The sequence below is a fragment of the Mastomys coucha genome, unplaced genomic scaffold (genome assembly GCF_008632895.1).
Source record: "Mastomys coucha isolate ucsf_1 unplaced genomic scaffold, UCSF_Mcou_1 pScaffold7, whole genome shotgun sequence".
NCBI lineage: Eukaryota > Metazoa > Chordata > Mammalia > Rodentia > Muridae > Mastomys > Mastomys coucha.
This window is the reverse complement of record NW_022196913.1, coordinates 26,039,651-26,063,021: the sequence shown is the minus strand read 5'-3', so window position 1 is coordinate 26,063,021 and position 23,371 is coordinate 26,039,651. Positions and strand designations below refer to the sequence as shown.

General features: G+C 42.2%; 3 non-coding genes and 1 pseudogene across 3 annotated transcripts; 3 read left to right on the top strand and 1 right to left on the bottom strand.

Moving 5' to 3' along the window:
- Nucleotides 1-148: 148 nt before the first annotated feature.
- On the top strand, nt 149-221 carry Trnaf-gaa. The gene has a single exon. It is a non-coding gene; the product is annotated as a tRNA-Phe (tRNA).
- A 798-nt stretch (nt 222-1,019) lies between these two features.
- Nucleotides 1,020-1,093, top strand: Trnai-aau. The gene has a single exon. It is a non-coding gene; the product is annotated as a tRNA-Ile (tRNA).
- A 12,513-nt stretch (nt 1,094-13,606) lies between these two features.
- Nucleotides 13,607-14,222, top strand: LOC116082546 (annotated as a pseudogene).
- A 537-nt stretch (nt 14,223-14,759) lies between these two features.
- On the bottom strand, nt 14,760-14,832 carry Trnak-uuu. The gene has a single exon. It is a non-coding gene; the product is annotated as a tRNA-Lys (tRNA).
- Between the last annotated feature and the right edge of the window lie 8,539 nt (nt 14,833-23,371).

Below are 23,371 nucleotides of genomic sequence, written 5' to 3'. Positions count from 1 at the left end.
TCTCTCTCTCTCTCTCTCTCTCTCTCTCTCTCTCTCTCTCTCTCTCTCTCTCTCTCTTTCTTTCTCTTGTCACGGATCATCTTCCCGGGGACCGTCTATAGACCTGATATGGCTGGTCAAGCAACTGTTACCAAGCAACCGCTACCAAGCCGAAATAGCTCAGTTGGGAGAGCGTTAGACTGAAGATCTAAAGGTCCCTGGTTCGATCCCGGGTTTCGGCAAAGGTCTCTTTTTCACCTCTCACTGTTTCTCAACCATGTTCCTTTGTTATGTTCCTGTTGCATGATAAGGGATTGCATATTTTCACTGTTATCATAGGAAAAGACTTTTGAAATTTTTTTGCATTCTTCTTTTTTCTTTATTGGAAATTTTCTTTATTTACATTTCAAACGTTATCGTCTTTCCCAGTCCTCCCCCTTCCCGCCCACCCCCGCCCCCAGCCCCCGAAAATCCTTTTGTGTATACGAAGCTAAGTTGTTCTTCCGTTTCCAGTAGTTCCAGGAACGGAAATAAGAACAAAAAAATACAGTGCATTATTCGTTTGAAGGTAGATTTTATTAAATATATGTATAAGACTCAGGGAAGGAAGTGTGTTTCAGGGGTAGTCCCATATGCTTTTGTTCCTAGGGCCGTCTTGGTTTCAAGGGTCTCTTCGACAGCTATACGCTGTGGGGTAGCCCAAACCTATATGCTAATGCGTGCGAATGTTGGAGACTCGGTTCCTCGATACCACAAGTCTCTGAGGATTTACTCTGAACCAACTTGAAAGAAATAGGAGTTATCTCTTGGCAATAAGTAACGAGTTAATGAGAAGTTTGCAATTTGCTATCTGGTAACTGGCATGCTTCTAAAAGTGAAACATAGGGTCATGAGAGTATTTTCAGGAAAAGTTCGTCAGCGGTTAAAGATTTTGTTGAATGTGATGTTTAAGCATTTCGGATTTTCTTGTTTGAAACTATGAATAGAACTTAAATAGAAAATTTCCTCCAGTAGTTTTACTTAGTATTCCTCTTACATCTGGCCGGTTAGCTCAGTTGGTTAGAGCGTGGTGCTAATAACGCCAAGGTCGCGGGTTCGATCCCCGTACGGGCCAGCAGTAAGTTTTGTTTTGTGTTTTTAAAGTCTCTTAACATCTGAGAACCAGATCAGAATCCAAAGTTTAAAATTCCTCGAAGGAATTAAGTCACTACATTAAAAAAGATGAGTGCGCTCCTTAAATTTCAGCACTCAAGAGGCAGAGTCAGGCAGATCTCCCAGTTCCAGGACAGTCAAGCCTGCATGCACAGTGAGATACTTGTCTTTTAACAAATTCAAGAAAGAAAAAAAAAGCTAGGTGTGATTGCCTACCTCCAGAATTCTCTCTTGGAAGGCAGAAGGAGTTGATGATCCTAGCGGGCTTGAGGCCTACGTTGGCTGGGCTACAGTGCGAAATCCCGTCTCACGAAATTTTGCACATAGGTGTTTTAGAAGCAATTAGGAGAAGGTACGAAGTTCTTTTTTTTTTCAGTATAGAGAGGAGGACAGACTTAATGAGTCAATGAGTAAGTTAGTGAGAGCAAGGCAATTATAACAGCAAGGAAGTTTTTGTCTTTGTTTTTTGAACAGTTTCACTCTGTGGTGTTTGTTCTGAAACAGGGACTCACGTAGCCCAGGCTGGCCTTCAATCCTCCTGCTTCAGCCTCTCAGCTGGACTTCCCCCCCCCCCCTTTTTTTTCTGGGGTAAACACTGAGGTAAATAAACCCACTCAGGTAAGGCTTCCAGGCGGCTCTGTGTAAGGTCTGGGTAGCTGTAGTAGTGGCCGGAGCTAGCTGGAAGCCGGCTGGGCTGATGTGGTCTGCAAGGCCCCGTGGGGTCCTCTGGACTGCGAAGGCCGCTGGACCTTAGACTTGGAGATGAGTTTGCTGTACAAAGACCCAGCCGAAGCACAAGGGTTCCCGGGTGCTTCAGGACTCCCCTGTGCTCGGAGTTTTCTCTTGCGTAGCCTCATCTAATCAGACATACCGATAGTTAATTAATATCTGCCCTCGACTGTGAGGTGCCTTGTGACCTGCAAAAGGCTGATTCTGTGTCGGCTCTTAGAGCAGAACCCATTACTAAATGCATCCCTCTCGAGCCTGCACCGGAGCAGGGACCGCAACACAAAGCCCTCTCTCTACATTCCATCAACTGGAGGCTACGCTTCGCTTCCTTAGTTTCCCAGTAATTCCCCAAACTCTGTAAGAGGGAGAATAGGACATCCATTCCTAAATTAAGAAGCTCTTGGTATAACTTGGGAAAATTCCTTCCACTTGGCAGTAACCTCAGCCTCCAGCCCCTCTCTCTACTCAGCCTGAAACTTCTCGGTTTGGGCGCACTTATGAGGCTTCCTTTTCGCGCTCCCTCCCTCCCTCTCTCCCTCCTTCTCTCTCTGGGTAGTTCTGGTATCTTAGCTAGTCCCCAGCCTCTATAAGATCCCGGGGCTGAGGATCAAGGATGGGGACCCGCGAAGTCAACCAGATCAGTGGCCAAACCCAGTCTCGCTGGCGCCACTGAGGCCAAACTGCCAGTGTCCTGCGTCCCCACAGCCCGGACCCTTACGGAGATGTCCCCCCCCCCTTTTTTTTGTAGTGACCATTAGAGAAAGAGCTGTGCGTGGAAGAAGAGACCACCTCCAAAACTGAAAACTCTTCCAAGTGGGACAAAGTCTTGATGAAGATAGAAAAGGGTTCTTTATAGCTTATTAGTTTGTTAAGACCGAGCCTTGAAACTAAGCTGTACTTCTGCCTCTGCCTCCCGAACACCGTGTTTCGGCCAGAAACCGCTTGTTCCTTTAGGATGTTTATTTCGCTTAATTTATAATATTTTTAAGTTAGTATACAAAGTGATGTTTCCTTGTGACATTTCCATACATATGTCATTATACTTTGATATTATCCTCCCACTTGTCCTGCCAGGTTCACTTCCTTGCAGGATCTCTTCATCTCTCAAAATCCTTCTTTTCAGAGGCCACGTTTCTGTTACTCTCTTGTCCCACCCTCCGGCGCCACACAAGCACCTTAGGGCTCTTTCTCTGGGTTCTCAGTCTTCTTTCTGCTTCCACGCCCTGCTTTTAAAGCATTTGGTTTTAAAGCATTTCTTCTGACTCTTTAAACTGTGGAAGCGCTGGAAAGTAGAAAGTTAAGCTCCCAGAATATGGGTGCTTAACTACTTCGGAAGTAGCTTTCAGACTCGGGAAAATAACTTCACAAATTACGAGTGCTTAGGCGCTTGAGTACTACGAACTTTTCCTTTATGAATTTGAACGCTAGCATTCAGAAAAGAAACAAACAAGCTAACGAAACCAGTTAGAAGTCCAGCCTGGCATCTCCTGATTCGTAGTCAGAAACACTACCCGACTGACCACCCCAAGTTCTGTTAAGGGTCGTTCCAGGACTTTGCTGTACTGTAACAACTAGAAGAAATTATTTATTATATTTAGTCAGTAACATAACTCAGAGCCATATCAGGGTTGGAGGTGTGTGAGAGAGAGCACAATATGTAATTAGGAAATCATGATTTATTTGTTTACATATTTCCACACAAAATTCTTTATTGGAAACAAGGACCAATTGTAGCTTTTAAAAATTAATTCTGTTAGCTTATAAAATAATTTTTATCCACATATCATTGTACTTTGTCCATTGTCACTCTTTCTCCCTCATTGATAATCTTCCTTCCCAGAAAGACCTTTTGCTTTGGTGCACTAAATGCACACATGTATGGACATTTACATATTGTACAGGCTGTTTTGTGTGTCAACTTGACACAAGCTAGAGTCATCAGAGAGGGAGGAGCCTCAGTTGAGAAAACACCTTCATGAGATCCATCTATAAGGCATTTTCTCAATCAGTGATGCATGGGGAGAGCCCAGCCCGTTGTGGATAGTGTCATCCCTGGCCCGGTGGTCCTGAGTTCTATAAGAAAGCAGACTGAGCAAACCAGGGGAAGCAGTGAGCAGCAGCTCTCCTCGGATTCTGCATCAGCTCCTACCTTCAGGATCTTGCCCTGTGTGAGTTCCTGTCCTGACCTCCTTCAGTGGCAAGCAGCAACGTGGAAGTGTAAGCTGAGTAAACCCTTTCCTCCCCAACTAACTTTTTGGTCACGGTGTTTTCTCATAGCAGTAGAAACCCTGACTAAGACACATATAGATTCTGCGTATGAAAGAAAACATGCCATCTTTTGTATTTCCTTCTCTTTAGACCTCTTTCACCCTGGTACAGTCCCTTTCTTACCTTTATCTCTGAGATATCAGTTATGCTGTAGGGAGAAGATCAATTCGTTCAGATCTGTGTTTGTATCTCTTTTCTGTGCCTAGTTTTGAGCTTTCTGTTTGGCTCACCTCTACCGTGTGCTTACATTGAGTTTCCATGGGAGCTGATGAGGCATGCCATTTACCATTGACCAACTTCATTGTTGGAAATGTAGTGATTGTAAAGGTGAGGTGTCTTTCTGTACATTTCAGAAGATATTGACGATAGTCTTTTTCTCCAAAAGGTATACTTTTACCTGTTTTGTCCAAACAGGTAAAAAGTATAATTACTCATCATGGGTTAATTTATTGTAAAGTATTATTATAACTCAAAGAAACCTAAAGGTACTAAAGTGTAAGACAGAATCCAGCTCCCTGGGTTTCCTGGAGGATTTCAGGTTATAAAGTGTTTGTCAGGATAGGATGCTGATCCCACTGCCAGACCATCAACTATTTTTCAGAAATCAAAGAGGAAAATGTACCTGTAAGCAGGATTTGAACCTAAACCTGCCTGGGGAGCCTCACTGGACTCCACGAAGCCGAGTGACTTAACTACTCAGTCATCACAACCTAAAAGATTTATTTACTTAAAAATTAACATGTATCATTTGCTAGAGAGGAGACTGATCTCCATTTGACAGGCAGGCTTCAGAGAACACTCTCTGTTGAGCAGCCATCCAACTCCATGCACCACAGCAGAACACCTTCACATTCCTCAAGCCAAGGCAGCAGGCAGACCGTCTCTAAGTGTATAGTCTGTGTGTCTTAGTTAGGGTTTCCATTGCTGTGAAGAGACATAAAAGGACAACGTTTAATTGGGGCTGGCTTACAGGCTCAGAGGCTCAGTCCATTATCATCAAGGTGGGGATGTGGCAGGATCCAGGCAGGAATGGTGCTGGGGAAGCTGACAGTTCTACATCCTGATCTGAAGGCTGCCAGGAGAAGACTGTCTTCCAGGCAGCTAGGAGGAGGGTCTCAATGCCCACTCCCACAGTGACACACTTCCTCCAATAAGGCCACACCGCTCAATGGTGCTACTCCCTATGGGTCAAGCATATTCAAACTACCACCCTGTGTTGTTTTTTGTTTGTTTGTTTTAGTCTATAAGGTAAGTGGTTACAAACTAGACGTGGCTTATTTTACAATAGAATCCTGTACTTAGTTTGTCTGGAGTTTTAGAATACATATTGAGTACACTCTACTGTGCTGTGGAAATGTTAGCATGCCTACAGTTCCTGAAGTTGTGCATCAGTGTGGGGCCAAATTCAGCTGGTTGTTGAGCCTTTTTCCTAAGGGAGGATGTGAAATGACAGTGGTTGTCAGTCACGTGAGCATGGCAGCACCACTCTCACCTCTACGTATCTTTCTACAGGTTCCCTACTTCTGTTAGAAACTAACAGAGAATAACCTCAATGCCACACAAGGAAGCACATGAACAAAATGAAAGTAGGTTGGCAAAGAGGAGGTGCCAGAATCCAAACCAGGCTAGCAAGAATACTTGTCAATTTGGTAGTATTCTATCTTTCATTTGTGACTCTCCTGCCTCTATCTCCTTCAGCAAATCCTACCTCATGGTGCCACCACAACTGGCTCTGTCTTTTATTTGTACTATAGGTAGTGACTTCATCCCTCCTTGTGAGTAGGGGCTTGACTTTGCAATCTAATTTGTCAAAGGACAGTTTCAACAGGTCAGGTAAACTGAGGAGGGTAATGTGTGAAGCCAGCTACTGATAACTCAGCAGACTTTTCTCTGAGGGGCTAATGCTTGACTCACTTGGGACAGGACTCTCTGTGACCAGTGAGAGAATCTCTGAACTCTACATTCTTTGAGGGCTGTCGAGGCAAAGAGAAAAAGGAGGGGGGGGGGATCACACACACACACACACACACACACTGAGTGGATGAAGCAAGACAAGCTCCAACAACTTTATTTTTTCCCCTCAACCCTTTTATTCCACCTAAGACAAAATTTTCTATGCAAGAAGAAAATTACCTCAGAGCAACAACTCACATAGTTTCTAAAAAACAGTCACCACAAAACCATATTCTTCAAAAAAAAAAAAAAAAAAAAAAAAAAAAAAAAAACACAAAAAACAAAAAACCAGGTTAAAATCATTACACAAAAGGAAATTACAATAGGATTATTGATTACCTATTCTTCTTTTGAAACTTACACCTAACTAAATACTTCTCATGTATCTTTCTCTCCACAAGTTCATTGGGCAATACTTTTTTATGTCATTGATTAACAAAGTTTAAGCCAAGTCTATAGTAACAAGTTTTTCCCTATGCTTAGTTGGTGACAAGCAGTATTTACCAAGAAACAGGTCATCTACCCTACATCTTATTTTTGAAATCTTGTTCAGCTGAAATGTCTAATCATCTGTTCTCTGTTCTTATACTACTAATACAATTATCTACTCTTTGTTCATGACCCTCCTTTTCATGGTGCACACTGAAACCTGTGACCACATCCATAGATTGCAAGATCAAGTAACCTCAGATCCAACCTGGAATAAATGTATTTTTTGATCATTAACTTGTCTTAAGCCTATTTTTCTTTCTAGGACAATTATGTGTTTGCAACGCACCAAAACTCACTGTACTCCTTTTCTAACACATTCAGCCCTTGCTATTGTACAAGGAGGGGGCACATTCTATTCTTGATTCTAACTTTATTACATCTTTCTGGAAAAACCACTTAAACCATCTCCTTAAACTTTCTTATCTTCTTAAAACTACCTTATCTACCTTAAAACTATTAAAATCAAATCTGGAGTCCCACAAAATCATTAATTCATCTAAACAATATTATTTTATGAAAGTTTCATCTTCATACTGATCTACAGGAAAATTGCCCAATAGAGTGGGCTATCTCCCAAGAGGCAATCCCACCAAATTACAGGCAATAAGGCCCAATCACACCATCCCAGAAATATGAGGAATACAGCAATGACAAACATGAGAAGGCACAGCAGCAGCAAGAAGCAATCCAGAGATGAAGCCCCTGGGGTTGAGCCTCTCCAAGGTACACCTACATCAGCTACAAAAAAAAAAAAAAAAAATGGCGGTGGACCATCTCCAGGCTTACTGTACTGCTGTACTGGCTGGTTTTGTGTGCCAACTTAACACAGGCTGGAGTTATCACAGAGAAGGGAGTTTCAGTTGGGGAAGTGCCTCCATGAGACCCAGCTGTGGGGCATTTTCTCAATTAGTGATCAAAGGGGTAGAGCCCCTTGTGGGTGGTGCCATCCCTGGCCTGGAAATCTTGGGTTCTATAAGAGAGCAGGCTGAGCAAGCCAGTAAGGAACATCCCTCCATGGCCTCTGCATCAGCTCCTGCTTCCTGACCTGCTTGAGTTCCAGTCCTGGCTTCCTCTGGTGATCAACAGCAATGTGGAAGTAAGCTGAATAAACCCTTTCCTCCCCAACTTGCTTCTTGGTCATGATGTTTGTGCAGGAATAGACAACCTGACTAAGACACTTGCCCACTGCTATTCCTCTTGCTTACTGTCTGCCACTAATTGATTGCTAAACCTTACAAAGGAAAAGGGGAAGACTCAGGAAATATTGAGCCTCTGTTGAACTAATTACCTGAGACAGGGGAAAAAAAAAAAGCTTTTCAAGCTTGTTCCTGAGCCCTGTGTCTTTAAGACTCAGTGCACCAGTACAAAGGTAGTCCTGTTAGCCTCTTGCTTTCCTTCCTACCTCCTCCACTCCTTAGGTTATTATCCCATGTTCCTTGTGTCTATTGCTTCTTTCTATCTATCTGTCTATCTATCTATCTATCTATCTATCTATCTATCTATCTATCTATCCATCCATCTATCCATCCATCTATCTATCTTCCATTTATATACTTATCTCTCCATTCCAAACAAGAGTTCCTGCAAGACATAAGGTGTTTTATTTTTATCAACGGGTTGGTGTGTAGGGAGGGAGGTTAGTGTCAGTGGAAACAGGTTCTCTACATGCATGTGTCATGTGCCTTCTGTTCTAGCACTGGGCAGATCAGGAATTAAAGGCCAACCTTTAAAACTCAGCAAGTTTGAGAGCCTTCTGGTCTATAATGAGACCCTGTTTTTCAAGTCCTCCAAACCTGGAATGTTAGGAAGTTGCCTATGGCTGGACAGTGGTGGTGCATGCCTTTAATCCCAGCACTTGGGAGGCAGAGACAGGCGGATTTCTGAGTTCCAGGCCAGCCTGGTCTATAGAGTGAGTTCCAGGACAGCCAGGGCTACACAGAGAAACCCTATCTCGAAAAACAAAAAAAACAAAAAAACAAAAAAACAAAAAAAACCAAAAACAATTTGCCTATGATCAGGTACTTACTTGAACAATAGTCTCAATGATGTAACCTTTTTTCTCACTTTGTCTCTCTTTAATGTTTTTTCTTATGCTTCTCTTTCACGTTTAAGAGACAGACACTTTTTATTTTACTGGCATACATCTCTCCTATAGAGCAGAATTCTATTTCTAGAAAAATAAGGAATCCCCTTAAAAGAACTGTGGTTGGAAAGCAGTTGAAACATTTTTGCACTGTTCAATACCAGTCTTAATGCGAAATCTCTCAGTTTTTATTGAGATATAGTCTCACTATGTAGCCTTGGCTGTCTTGGAACTCAGAGTGGTCATCCTGCCTCTGCCCCTGTCTTAGTCAGGGTTTCTATTCCTGCACAAACATCATGACCAAGAAGCAAGTTGGGGAGGAGAGAGTTTATTCAGCTTACTTCCACATTGCTGTTCATCACTGTACTGGCTGGCTTTGTGTGCCAACTTGACACAGGCTGGAGTTATCACAAAGAAGGAAGCTTCAGTTAGGGAAGTGCCTCCATGAGATCCAGCTGTGGGGCATTTTCTCAATTAGTGATCAAGGGGGTGGGGCCCCTTGTGGGTGATGCCATCCCTGGGCTGGAAGTCTTGGGTTCTATAAGAGAGCAGGCTGAGCAAGCCAGGGGAAGCAAGCCAGTAAGAAACATCTCTCCATGGCCTCTGTGTCAGCTCCTGCTTCCTGACCTGCCTGAGTTCCAGTCCTGACTTCCTCTGGTGATCAACAGCCATGTGGAAGTGTAAGCAAAATAAACCCTTTCCTCCCCAATTTGCTTCTTGGTCATGATGATTATGCAGGAATAGAAACCCTGACTAAGACAATCACCAAAGAAAGTCAGGAGAAGACACCCCAACCCTCATCCTCCACCCCCATCCCCCGCTGCAGCTAGCCCATTTGGTCAGTCTTTATACTGTTTTTCAGAGCAGCAGCCATTAGGCACAATGTGACTGGCAGAACAGTGTGACTTTTAAATTGATTTGTCTCTAGGGTATTGAGGTGGCAGGATTTGTGTTTACATGCTCTAGACCTCCCCCCTTTCCCCTCCTCCCCCACACCCTCTCACACCCCTGCAGGTGGCCGATCATCTGTCTGCCCTGCAGAAGGAATGTATTTATCTGGTTTAGGCCTCTCCCACCTGCAGGTCTGGTACATCAGACTTCAGAATGTTAATTATCTTGCCCTTCCAGAGGCGAGGGGGTCTAGTGGAATTTTCTAAAAGGTCCTGAACTGACCTTTTCATCACCACCAAGTGAAAGCCATTAAATGCATGCAGTCAGGCCTGGAAGATCTTCACTCCTTCCCTGGCTTCCTAAGAAGAGCTGAGCCTCGAAGAGCTGAGCCTCGTCTCTCCACCTTCACCTTGACCTCACATTCGTCTAAACTCCAGCCTGGGTAAACATCAGAGATTGTTCTATGGGAACGGACTCTCCATTGCTCCCTGCTTCTTGCAGGGCACATTGCACATGGTCTTCATTGGAGAAGGCTATCTACACAACCTGCTCCACTTGGCCTAAAATGGGATCCCAGGTTGAAAATAAGGCCTGCAGGCCTCCTCTGAAGGAAAGCCTCCCATCCTATCTTTACCAGAGCCCCAGCCACCGCCACCCCCCTGCAAAAGCCATCACAGCTTACACTGCTTGAATCCTCAGGCCCAACTCAGAGCAAAGCTTGTAAAAACCACAGCTGTGGAGTGAGTCCCTCTCGGTCACCAGTTCTGCCCTCTAATTACTCACTTCCTGCCTCTCTCTGCTTGTTCCCTTAAGGCCAACTTCCACCTTTGTAACAAGATTCCAACTATCATCACAGCCACACCTTGAAGGAGAAACCTTAGGTGTTGTAACAAGAGTCAAATTAGGACCCTTGTGATGGAGCAGCAACCTCTGGTGGCCCTACCCCGGGCCAGCTTCAGATCTCCACCTGGAGTCTTGCATTCAGCTAGACAAATCCACAAGGCTGCTTCCATTATCTGAGAATGTGAACAGTGCTTGTCCTTGCCCAGGTAAGCCACCTTGCACATCCTTGGAGAAAACTTCTGGGAAGATTTCCCTGTCCCTCCCACTGTTACATTTGTAGGATGTCATCACCTGTGTTCTTTCTCCCTAGACTTTCAACATCTGTCACACCATGAGGCACAAGAAGGCCATGTGACTGACATGGAGAATCCCTCTAACCAAATGTCTCCATTAATCTGTACACAGGACAAGAAGGTTCCTGGCATAGTAATTCTGCAGGGATATCTGCTGATTGCAACAGCATGGCCCTATGGTATTCTACAGCGGTGAAACACACACATAGTTCTTATGTGCTCCATCCCCTGAGCAACACTCTTAGGACAGACATCCTTTTCTGTCTAATCCGAGAGAAGAAGGGTTTCATAGTCTACTCTGGGGTAAGAAGAGTGACCTCAGGCACCCCAACCCACGATACACAACTCTGGGAAAGTTCATTACATGGGTTTTTTGTTGGCCTCTAGCACTGGACCACGTTAGCTACTCAGACAAAACTAAGGAAGATTTCTCACAGACTCTGCCCAGCTTAGGTTGGAGAGCTGGCCTCACACCCTGATGACTCCTTGCCATCCATACACTGGAACATGGAACCCTGGTGACTCTCTGTCTCTGCCAATGTCTCTGTCTCTTTTTGTACATAAAGCAGTTTTGCTTCCACACAGGTGGGTCTCAATGGCTCTTTCTTAAACTGGACTTCTAGAGAATCATATAACTCTGAAGATGGCCTTAAGTGGGAAAATACAAACATAAAATTTAAAATCACAATTGATGGAAATATATGCACAAAATTAAAAACCAACTGGAACAACTCTAACCACCACAACAAAAATCCTTCAATCTTTCTCTCTCTCTCTCCCTTTTACTTTTTTTATTGGGTATTTTCTTTATTTACATTTCAAATGTTATCCCCTTTCTCAGTCACTCCCCCCAGAAAATCCCTATCTTACTCCCCATACCCTGCTTCTATGAGGGTGTTCCCCTACCCATCCACCCATTCCTGCCTCCCCACCCTCAAATTCCCCTACACTGGGGCATTGATCCTTCACAGGACCAAGGGCTTCACCTCCCATTGATGCCAAACAAGGCCATCCTCTGCTACATATGGGAGTGAAACCTCAGATCCCTCCATGTGTACTCCTTGGTTGGTGGTTTAGTCCCTGGGAGCTCTGGGGGGGTCTGGTTGGTTGACAATGTTGTTCTTCATATGGGGTTGCAAACCCCTTCAACTCCTTCAGTCCTTTCTCTAACTCCTCTATTGGGGACCCTGTGCTTAGTCCAATGGTTGGCTGCGAGCATCCATCTCTGTATTTGTCAGGCTCTGGCAGAGTCTCTCAGAAGACAGCTATATCAGGCTCCTTTCAGCAAGCACTTCTTGGCATCCACAAGACTCACAGAAGTATGCTGAGGAAACACACTCCACCTACAATAAACAAAGGAAATTGGTTTTTATTTCCTGAGATATTTAGGTGTCTTAGGCACACTTACATTTTATCTTCTGACATTTGGTTCTTTCTACTTTGGTTCCTAGTATTTCTATGCTGGTTTTGGTGTTCACACAGTCTCATCTATAATTCAGATGGAATGGAACTTGGGACAGCCCAGGCTGGCTTTTACTTCCTATGGATCCTGCTGCCTCAGTTCCTCCTTTGATGCATTGTAATGCTGTTAGCATTTCTGTTTTAGTCAAGGTCTCATATATCCCAACAGGCCACCTTGTAGCCAAAGATGACCTTGAACCAGATCCTCAGCTTCCTGTCTCTAATTCTCCAATGCAGAAATTTCAGTTCTGAGTCAATCTGCTCCATCAAGTTTCAAAAGTTCAAGGCCAGTGTAGGCAAGAGGAAGTACCAGGCTGAGTGGAATCTTGTCTGAAAAAGGACATAGACATTCTAACTATTTTTAACTCTCAGATCTGGTCTCTGGGGCTGGGGAAATGGGTCTTGGGTAAAGTGTCACATTGCAACAAAAAGACCCTATGAAAATCAGACAAAGAAACATCCTTGTGCCATCTTAGGTCTGGAGGTCAACAGAGGCAGATGTGGGAGCTTGCTGAGCTGATATCACTGACATATACCCAGTCTCAAAAATTAAGGTAGAAAAGCATTTGATGAATATTCCTGGCCTAAATGTGTGAGGACAAACAGACAAGACACACATGGACACACACACATACACACACACAGGTATCTCTGTGGTCAAATATGTATCATGCACAAATTAAGTCTTCAAAGCACTATCTAGGGTTTTCCAACTCTGTCATTACCCTTTCTTCATTACTGACTGTCTAAAGTTTATATTCATGTCCTTTTGTTTCTTAGCCAGTGAACATGGACTTAAGTCCCATGGCAAAAAACTACTAGGGCTTTCTAGTGATGAATATTTTCTTTTTTCTTTCTCTCTTGTTTTGGCTCCAGTTTTCTTTATGTAATCCAGGCAGCCAAGGGCTTTTGAACCACCTGGCCCATGAACTGGACCTGATCCACGTACTCTTGAACCACTCGGGACTCATTGGGACTATAATCCATGTATATCAAAAGGGTTTCCAACATCCTGCTCCTTCCACTAGGAGGGAACATGGAAGATGCCCCAAGATATTGTTTCTATGTGGCTTTTTTCTTCTATGTGTTTTCTTTTGAAGCTTCTAAGTTTTGCTTTTGATTCTTCTTACATATGTATAGTTTTGATCATACATTTGATTTTAATTTTATTTTTTAATGTTTTAATTGAAACAGTTACCTGAACTCCCCCTTTTCTACCTCCTCTCCAGGCTCTCCTAGATCTCCTACATCAGCCCCCTCCCATGCCTCCACTCTTAAGCTGATAGACTCTTTTTTGTGATTAAATTAGTTACATACATATATAGTGTATGCAGAACTATATAGAACTATATATAAATATGACCTGCTCTGGTCTCCTGCCACATGTGCCTTTAGTACAAAGCCCAAATCCAAGCAAGACAAGAAAGTTTCCTTAACAAAAAGTGCCAAGAAAGACTTGGCACTGAAGCAGAACCTGATGGAAGTGCTTCGTAAATGTGGGGATACTTACAAAGTAACTCTTCATCTTCTCTGTGGCCAACATGAGGAACAGCAAACCGAAGGAGATCCGGAAAGCCTGGAAGCACAGCCGTATGTTCTTCAGCAAAAACAAGACGATGGTGGTGGCCTTGGGTCGAAGCCCATCTGACAAATACAAAGACATCCTACATCATCAGGTCAGCAAGAAGTTGAGAGGGGAAGTTGGGCTCCTTTTCACCAACAGCATGAAGAAAGAGGTGAAAGAGTGGTTCACAAAGCAACTTTAACTGTTAGCCTGGATCCAGGGCCCCTGAAGCAGTTCCCTCATTCCATGGAGCCACAGCTGGATCTGCCTACTGGCCTTAAGAAAAGTGTGGTGACCCTGCTGTCTGACTGAAGTATGCAAGGAGGGTGACGGGCTGACAGCAGAGCAGGCCCATGTCCTGAAGCTGTTTGAGTATGAGATGGTTGAATTCAAAGTGACCATCACATTCATGTGGGAAGCCCAGTTGGGAAGATTCCAGCAGATGGACGATGACCTCCTGCCTGAGAGTGGCCTGGAGTCTGAGGGAGAGTCTGAGGAGGAGGATGACAGCTGACTCTGAGAGCCCAGGACTAAGGCCTTCCAGCAAGTTCTTCATCTCCATTGGAGCACCCCCACCCCCACCCCAGGACTGCTGTAACCCCTCTGGCGGGAGCAGCTATTTAGTTTTGCTATGGATAAAGACGAGGGAGGGTGCTAGGGAATTACTTTGTTTTTATAAAGAACAAATTTTTGTCCACAAGCTGTTCCCGGTAGAAATTATATATATATGACCTGCAGAGTCCATTTTGTTGTTTGTGTATATAATTTCAAGGCTGACTACTCTGTATTGGAAAACATGGTAATTTTTATTTTTACCTTCTGACATTTTCTTTCACCCTTCCTAAAATTCTTTTCTTGTCTTCTGCTTTCTTGTCACTTTTATTTAACCTATTTTTTTTTTTTTTTTTTTTTTTTTTTTTTTTGAGACAGGGTTTCTCTGTATAGCTCTGGCTGTCCTGGAACTCACTCTGTAGACCAGGCTGACCTTGAACTCAGAAATTTGCCTGCTTCTGCCTCCCAAGCGCCATGAGTGCACAGCAAAGAAAAACAACGCCTGAACAGGGACTTGAACCCTGGACCCTCAGATTAAAAGTCTGATGCTCTACCGACTGAGCTATCCAGGCTCTTCAGACTCTCCCTTTCTTCCTTTACCTCCTTTCCATAATTCCCTTAATCTTTAAATCTACTACAACAATGATCACTGCCTGTGGGAAGGACTGGGGATGATGTGCAGTTATGAACAGGGAACACCACAACACATTACAATCGAAACAATGAAATTCAAAATGATAAAAGCTGAGAGTCAAAAATTTTAATACTCTTACAAAATAAAGCCCAGCAAAATAGTATCAGATCACTTGAGAAAAATACCAGGAAAGAAACCTGAAAATAAAGAATTGCCAATCATGCTGGGCAGTGGTGGCGCACGCCTTTAATCCCAGCACTTGGGAGGCAGAGGCAGGCAGCTTTCTGAGTTTGAGGCCAGCCTGGTCTGCAGAGTGAGTTCCAGGACAGCCAGGGTAACACAGAGAAACTCAGGGCTATACTTGAACCCCCCAACCCCCTAACCCCCCCAAAAATGAAAAAAATGAAAAAAAAATTGCCAATCAAAAGCAAACTTTAAGGAGATACACAAGCAAAAGGTTCAATTATAGTCTATCAAAGAAACTTTATGGACAAATATGCACAAATTTAAAGTTAGATTTAAATTCATATTGAGCAAAGAAAAAATGAAACTATAGCTATTCTTGTATCTTATAAATTACATTTACATATAGGGCAATTCTTATGAAAATGTGCCAAGGTGCTTCTGACTCTTGCTAAAATGCAAAACAAATCAATTGTTCTTGTCTCTGACATCATTCCAAATCTTTTTTTTTTTTTTTTTTAACTATGTTAGGACATGATGGCTTCTTTTATTTCATGTGCATGCTATAAATATTTCTGGAGAAGTGATTTGAGAGCTAGCTTGTTTACTTCCTAGATTTTACATTTTTTTAAAAAAATTATCTTAAATCTTTTTCTACAGTCCAATCGTTATACCCACCCTCTGACAGTTCCTCATCCAATTCCTCTACTTCCACTTGGGCAGACTTCCCAACTCCCTGGGGTCTCAAGTCTCTCAAGGGTTAGGTGTGTCTTTTCTCACTGAGACCAGTCCAGGCAGTCCTCTGCTGTATGTGTGTCAGGGGCCTCAGACCAGCTAGTATATGTTGACTCCTTGGTGGCTCAGTATCTGTGAGATCTCAGGGGTCCAGGTTAGTTGAGACTGCTGATCTTCTTATGGGGTCACCCTAGTCCACTTCTTCCAGTGTTTACCTCATTCAAGCACAGGGCTCCCTGACTTCAGTCCATTGGTTGGATGTAAGTACCTGCATCTGTCTCAGTCAGATGCTTTTTGGGTCTCTTGAGGGACAGCCATGCTAGGCTCCCGTCTGTAAGCACACCATAGCATCAGTAATAGTACCAGGCCTTGGAGCCTCCCCTTGAGATGGATCTCAATTTGGGCTGGTCCCTGGACTGCCTTTCCCTAGGTCTCTTCTCCATTTTTGTCTCGGAGTTCTTTTAGATAGGAACAAGTGTGGGTCAGAGTTTTTGACTCTAGCATACCAACCCCATCCCTCCACTTGATGTTCTGTGTTTCTACTGGAGGTGGACTCTACGTCCTCTCCCAACTGTTGGGCATTTCATCTAAGGTCTCTGGTGCATTCTAGAGGATTCCCCTACCTCACACCTCCCAAGGTTGCATATTTCCATTCATTCTGCTGGCCCTCCCAATACCTGATCATGTTCCTTATTTCCCCTCCCCCTCCCCTCTCCCATTCAGGACCTTCCCTCCCTCTGTCCCCCATGATTGATTTCTTCTGCTTCTCAAATGGAATTGAAGCATCCTCACCAGGGTTCTTAGCTTATTAAGCTTCTTGAGTTCTGAGGATTGTATCCTGGGGATTCTGTCCTTTTTTGGCTAATCCATTTCTTAGTGAGTACATACCATGCATGTCCTTTTGGGTCTGAATTACTTCAGTCAAGATCACACTTTCTAGTTACATCCTTTTGCCTGCAAAACTCAGGATGTCCTCATTCTTAATAGCTGAGTAGTACTCCATTGTTTAAATGGATACCATTTTCTGTATCCATTCTTCTGTTGTGGAACATCTGGCTTGTTTCCAGCTTCTGGCTATCACAGATAAGGCTGCTGTGAACATAGTGTAACATGTTGCCTCTATGGCATGGTGAGGTGTCTTTTGGATATGTGCCCAGGGGTGGTATAGCTGGGTCTTCAGGTAGATCTATTTCCCATTTTCTGAGGAACCTCCAGATTTGTTTCCAGAGGTTTGAACCAGTTTGCAATCCAACCAGCAATGGAAGAGTGTTCCTCTTTCTCCACACCCCCTACAGCATGTGCTGTCACCTGAATTTTTGATCTTAGCCATTTTGATTGGTGTAAGGTGAAATCTCAGAGTCTTTTTGATTTGCATTTCTCTGATCACTAAGGATTTTGAACATTTTTTTAAAGTGCTTGTTAACCATTCAAGATTCCTCTGTTGTGAATTCTGTGTTTAGTTCTATACCCCATTTTTTGATTGGGTTGTTTGGTTTTTTGAAGGTTATCTTCTTGAGTTCTTTATATATTTTGGATATTAGCCTTCTATTGGATATGGGGTTAGTGAAGATTTTTTTCCCAATCTGTAGGTTGCCAATTTGTTCTATTGACTGTCCTTTGCATTACATTAAGTTTTCCAGTTTCATGAGGTCCCATTTATCAATTCTTGATCATAGAGCCTATGCCATTGGAGTACATTTAGAGCCACCCTCCCCCCCAACCCTCTGATCCAATGAGTTCGAGGCTCTTTCCCACTTTCCCAAGGGAAGGGTATCCTGAGACACAGATCTCAGGAACCTTACCGCAAAGGTTAATGCAGAAGCACTGTAGCTCCCGGGGAAGGGTATCTCCAGCTGAGCTCAGGAGCCTCAGCCCAGCTCTGTCTTTGTTGATTCTCTGCTTCTTCTCTCCTTTGCTTCTTTTCTTCTCAACTTCTTCTGATGAGTCACTCCAGGCTGGAAATCTCATAAAGGAGATTTATTGAAGGGAAATGTACTGGCTGGTTTTGGTGTCAACTTGACACAGGCTGGAGTTATCACAGAGAAGGGAGCTTCAGTTGGGGAAGTGCCTCCATGAGACCCAGCTGTGGGGCATTTTCTCAATTAGTGATCTAGGGGGTAGGGCCCCTTGTGGGTGGTACCATCCCTGGGCTGGAGGTCTTGGGTTCTATAAGAGAGCAGGCTGAGCAAGCCAGGAGAAGCAAGCCAGTAAGGAACATCCCTCCATGGCCTCTGCATCAGCTCCTGCTTCCTGACCTGCTTCCTTGGTGATACACAGCAATATGGAAGTAAGCCGAATAAATCCTTTCCTCCCCAACTTGCTTCTTGGTCATGATGTTTGTGCAGGAATAGAAACCCTGACTAATACAAAATTGGTACCAGAAATGGGGTGTTCCTGTGACAACCTGACCATGTTTTGGGGAGGACTGTGGAAGGACTTTGGAACTTTGAGCTAGAAGAGCCATTGGTTAAGAGCTCTATGGGATGTTGTGTAGGAGCTTGGAAGATCATGTTGAGAACAGCGCAGAAGATGGAGGCCTGGCTTGTGAAATTTCAGAGGGAAGATTAAACACTCTTATCAGGGCCATGTTTTGATTGTGAAGATTCTGTGGTTCTGGTTAGCTGGGGCTGAAGTATCAGCTGTGATTAACAAGATACCAGAACTACTAAAGTGAAAACTTTGCATTACTGGGACTATTGATACTGGTTAACTGGAGCTAAGAAATTAGCGGTGATTAAGAAGAGACCAGCATCATTGCGGTAACATCTTCTGGGAAGTGTTTTCTGAGAGCACAAAGAGGCTGTGCTCCGGAGATAGTCAAGGTTGTACCTTGTGCTGCAGCAGGATTTGGTAACGTGTAAGAGTCACCCAGGTGGTACTGGTTTTGACAGCGCGAAGGGGTCATGAAGAGCAGCTGAGGCTCAGCACAGTGAGAGGCCATGGAAGGCCATAAGTGAAAGTGCAGCCTCTGTTTGCAATTGATGGCCCAGGACTGAAGGTGTCATGCAAAGGAGTTGAGGCTTGGCACTGTGAAGACAGTCTATGAGAGGCTATTGGTAAAGCCTAGTTACAGCAGTGTTTTGGGAATGCCAGTACCAGATAATGACCACCAAGGACAGCAGCAGCAGTGGAATACAGGCATCTGGAGCACAAAAGACAAGCTGTGTGCTGCAAAGGGCAGAGCTGGAGAATTGACCTGTTAAGCCATTAGAGGAGCCCAGAAGATCGTGAGTTGGATCCCAGACATTGGTTTTGCAATAGTGAAAATATATTTTTCTCAATATAAATTTTAAATAACTCCAAATATATTAACTGTATACTTCAAAATAATACATCACTACTAGTATTTTCTTAAATGAACATAAATATATAAAGTCTTTTTGTTTGTTTTATATTTAGTAGAGTTTTAAATCTTGGCTCTTACTGTGGTATAAGCTCAAAATAAGAACAATTTTTAGACATTGGATTTCATTGTAACAAGGCTGTACTTCAATGACCCTCACATCACCATTAAAATATTCTATGCCACCATCATGGAAAAATATTTTCAGTATTTAACATTTAACCTTGTCAGGCCTCTAGTAGTGTTTGTAATCTGTTTAAGATTTATTTATTTTATGCATATGAGTGGACACTGTAGCTGTATAGATAGTTGTGAACCTTCATCTGGTTGTTGGGAATTGACCTCTGCTCTCTCAGGTCAACCCTGCTCACTCCAGCCCAAAGATTTATTTATTATTATAAATAAGTACACTGCACCAGAAGTGGGTGCCAGATTTCATTATGGGTGGTTGGGAGCCACCATGTGGTTCCTGGGATTAGAACTCATGACCTTCTTACCTGCTGAGCCATCTCACCAGCCCTTGAAATCTGTTTAATCCATTTTGAATGATTGCTCACTTAGGACACCAGTATTAGATAGCTGATGCTCTTTACGTACACTGTCTTGTTTTGAAATGTTTGTCACATTACCATCCACTTTCCTTAAAATATAACCATTATGAAGTGCTAATTAAGATTTATCCAGTGTTTGAACTAGAAGACTCTGGAGTGACATGGCTTAGATAGTCACACAGAGTGCATAGCGGAATCCTGAATACAGTGTAAGATGATAAACAGAGTTTTAATATTATATACATAGGTAAAACATTTGCATGACTTATTCCATTTAATAACCCAATGTTATGTTGACATCACAGATGACAAATTTAAGGCAAAGTAAGTTAGCTTAAACCAAAGTTAAAATATATTAAATGTCAACACTTCTACACACAGTGAGGTTTCCTGTTAGTGTCACCTCCTACTAGTCTTCTTACATTTCAGAAGAGTCTCCTCTTTCACACAGCTGGGTTCTAGTAGGCTCAAATCAGGCTGCACTTACTTAGGCTCCTGCATTCCCTGCAGGCTTTATAAGAGTGCCTGATTAAGACTTTCCACCACATACCTGTCTATGAAGTTATCTTTGTTATATCTCAGAACAAAAATCTGTCTGCATAACAGCGTCATCACTAAACCATGGCCTCCCTCATGAATGCTAATTACTAATCTTACCTAATTATGCTTAGTAGCTATGCAGTCATTTTATCTGAACAGATTACCTGAGAAAATGAAAAGAAATTAATTGAAACATTATAAGAAGGAAGGTAAATAGGTGGGTTCATAATCCAACTTTATGAGTTTTCCTCAGTGTAGAGAGAATCTCTTATGAGCATCACCTGTCAATTAAAAACACCTACGGTCAATGAGCTGAGGCAGGACATAGGGGATGAGACACTGGCAGGAAGAGAGAGGAACCTGTGAAAGAGGAGAGATATAAAGGAGAGATTGAAGCTAGATCCTGAGAGGCTAGATGCTAAGGAAGAAGTGGCTGGGACTGGAGGACAGGTAAACTAACCATGTGGAAGACATAGAATTGTTTAAATGAATTAAATATGTTGAGAGCTAATTAGGAAATGAGGCAAAGCTCATGGCCTAGGCATTTAAAAATAAATAATTAGTCCCAGAGTCATTATTGTTGGCCAGGAGGAAAATGGAATTTATTAATTTATTTTACAGCCCAGGATTCTCAGCAGAATTTTACCAGATTCTTCAAAGGTCTACAAGCAATGTTTCCTAAATTAATTTTAAAAATAAAAACTGAAGGAGCATTTCCAAACCCCTCCTATGGAGCCAGTGTTACTTTAAACCTACACACACACACACACACACACACACACACACACACACACACACACAAAGGAAACAAAGTTAAATTACAGGCCAACATCTCTTATGAGAATATATGAAAAAAATCCTCAATAAAACACTTGCAAACTGAAGATAGTCTTTTATTAAAAAGGTCACTCACCAAAATGAAGTTTCATTATCTCAGAGATTCAGAAATAGTTCAACATACAGAAGCCAATAAATGTAATAAATCATATAAATAGGCTTAAAGGAAAAATACAAGGTGTAGATGTAGATGCAGAACAACTTTTGACAAAATCTAATGCCTACACAATAAAAGCCCTAGAAAGAATAGGACAGGGGGAACTTGCCTTATCATAAGAAAGGAAATAAGACAAACCCACAGCCAACATCATTTGAACTGGAGAAAAAAAATGAAAGCAATTCCCTTGAATATGGATGAGACAGGGCTGTCTACTATTCCCATCCCTTTTCAATAGAGTTTGAAGCACTATCTAGGACAGTAAAAGAGGAAGAAATTAAAGAAATACAAATAGGAAAAGAAAATGTTATGTTATCTCCATTTGCAGATAATGTGATATTATACATAAGAGAATTCCACCATAAAATTTCTATATATCATCAGCAATTTCAGCAACATGGCAGGATACAAAACACCAAATCAGTGTTCTTTCTATACACAAGAACAAATGCTCTGAGGAACAGATGAACTCACTTGCATTTGCAGCAGTCTCTCTCTCTCTCTCTCTCTCTCTCTCTCTCTCTGGCCTAACAAAAGATATAAGAACACTATGATAAAGCTCTAAATCTCTGAAGAAAGAGCTTCGTGAAGACACTAGAAAAAGGGAAGACTTCCCAGGTGAATGGTTTAGAAAAAATATTGTAAAACTGACCATATACAAAACAATTCACAGATTCAATACAATCCAAACCAAAAGCCCCACGACATTCTTCAAATAACTATTTTAAAACATTCTAAAATCCACATGGAACCATGAAAATTTTCAGATAGTCACACCAATAATGAGCAAAAAGAATAATGCTGGAGGAATTACCACACCAGATTTCAAGATATTAGCGAGCTATAGTAATTAAAACAGCATGGTACTGACACAAAAGCAGACATGCTGACTAGTGGAACAAAATGAAAAACCCAGGCATAAGTATCTGAAACTAAATCTATCTAGGATTTCACAACAATACCAAAGAACACGTGAGGAAAATGGTGCTTAGAAAACTGGATGTTCACCACATCAATACCCTTTTACAAAAACTAACTCCTAGTGGATCAAAACCTCAGTGTGAAACCTTTAGGGAAAAAACATAAGTAGTTCCCTACACGGACGATATAGCCATAGGAAATGACGCTCTGAACAAGATTCCACTTATCCAGGAATTAAGGCCAACAACTGACAAGTGAGACCTCACAAAACTAAAAAGTGTTTTACAAGGAAGGACACAACTATAGAGTAGACAGCCACGGAGTAGGAGTGTTTAAAATCCTTAGCAATTAGGGGAGTGAAAACTGCAACTACTTTAAGATTTTTATCTTAGGTCAGAATAGCTAAGATGAGTAAAACAGTGAATGGGGCAGGAGAGATGGTGCAGAGTTTAAGAGCAACCATGTGCTTTTCCTGTAATTTCAGCTACAGAGATTGGGCAACCTCTTCAAGCCCCCACAGGCCATAAGGAAAGAAGTGGCACACGGATATATATGTAGGCTGAAAACCCATACACATAGAGTAACAAGTAACATTTTTTAGTAAGAAGCATCTCTTTGTTTCCCAATTACCATTACAAAACTGGTCATATTAGCAAGAAAAAAAACTACTTTTCTAAATTTAGTTTCAGAGCAGTTACTTCTCAAAATGTTAAATAAAATAGTGAATGATATCAGTATTTATAATGTTAAATTTCACACTGTGTACCACTTTGAGCTTCTGAATAAGTAAACTAAGCAAAATAAGTTTAGAAGGTTAGACTTATTTTATCTTTAAGAATATAAAAATCTAATTATTCAAACGGTTTTATTATAAAACTAAACAGTGAAGTGTCTACTTAATTAGCTTTTTAAATTCTTTTCTCTTTAAATAGGTAGTATATCAAGGAGTAGAAAAGAAATAATTGTACTGAGGCAATGTCACTACAGGCTTTGAATGCATATATGTGTGTGTTTCTTGTGATTTTTTTCATGGATGGGGTGATGTATTTTTGGTTTATCTGTTTAATTTGTTTAATTTTGGTCCGTTTGTTTATTTGTTGGACTATTTGGTTTCTAAAGAGAAAAAATGTGGATTTGTCTAGGTCAGAGGAGGGGGCTATAGGAGGAGATAGGGAGGAGAAAACCATGATACATACATGTATATATATAT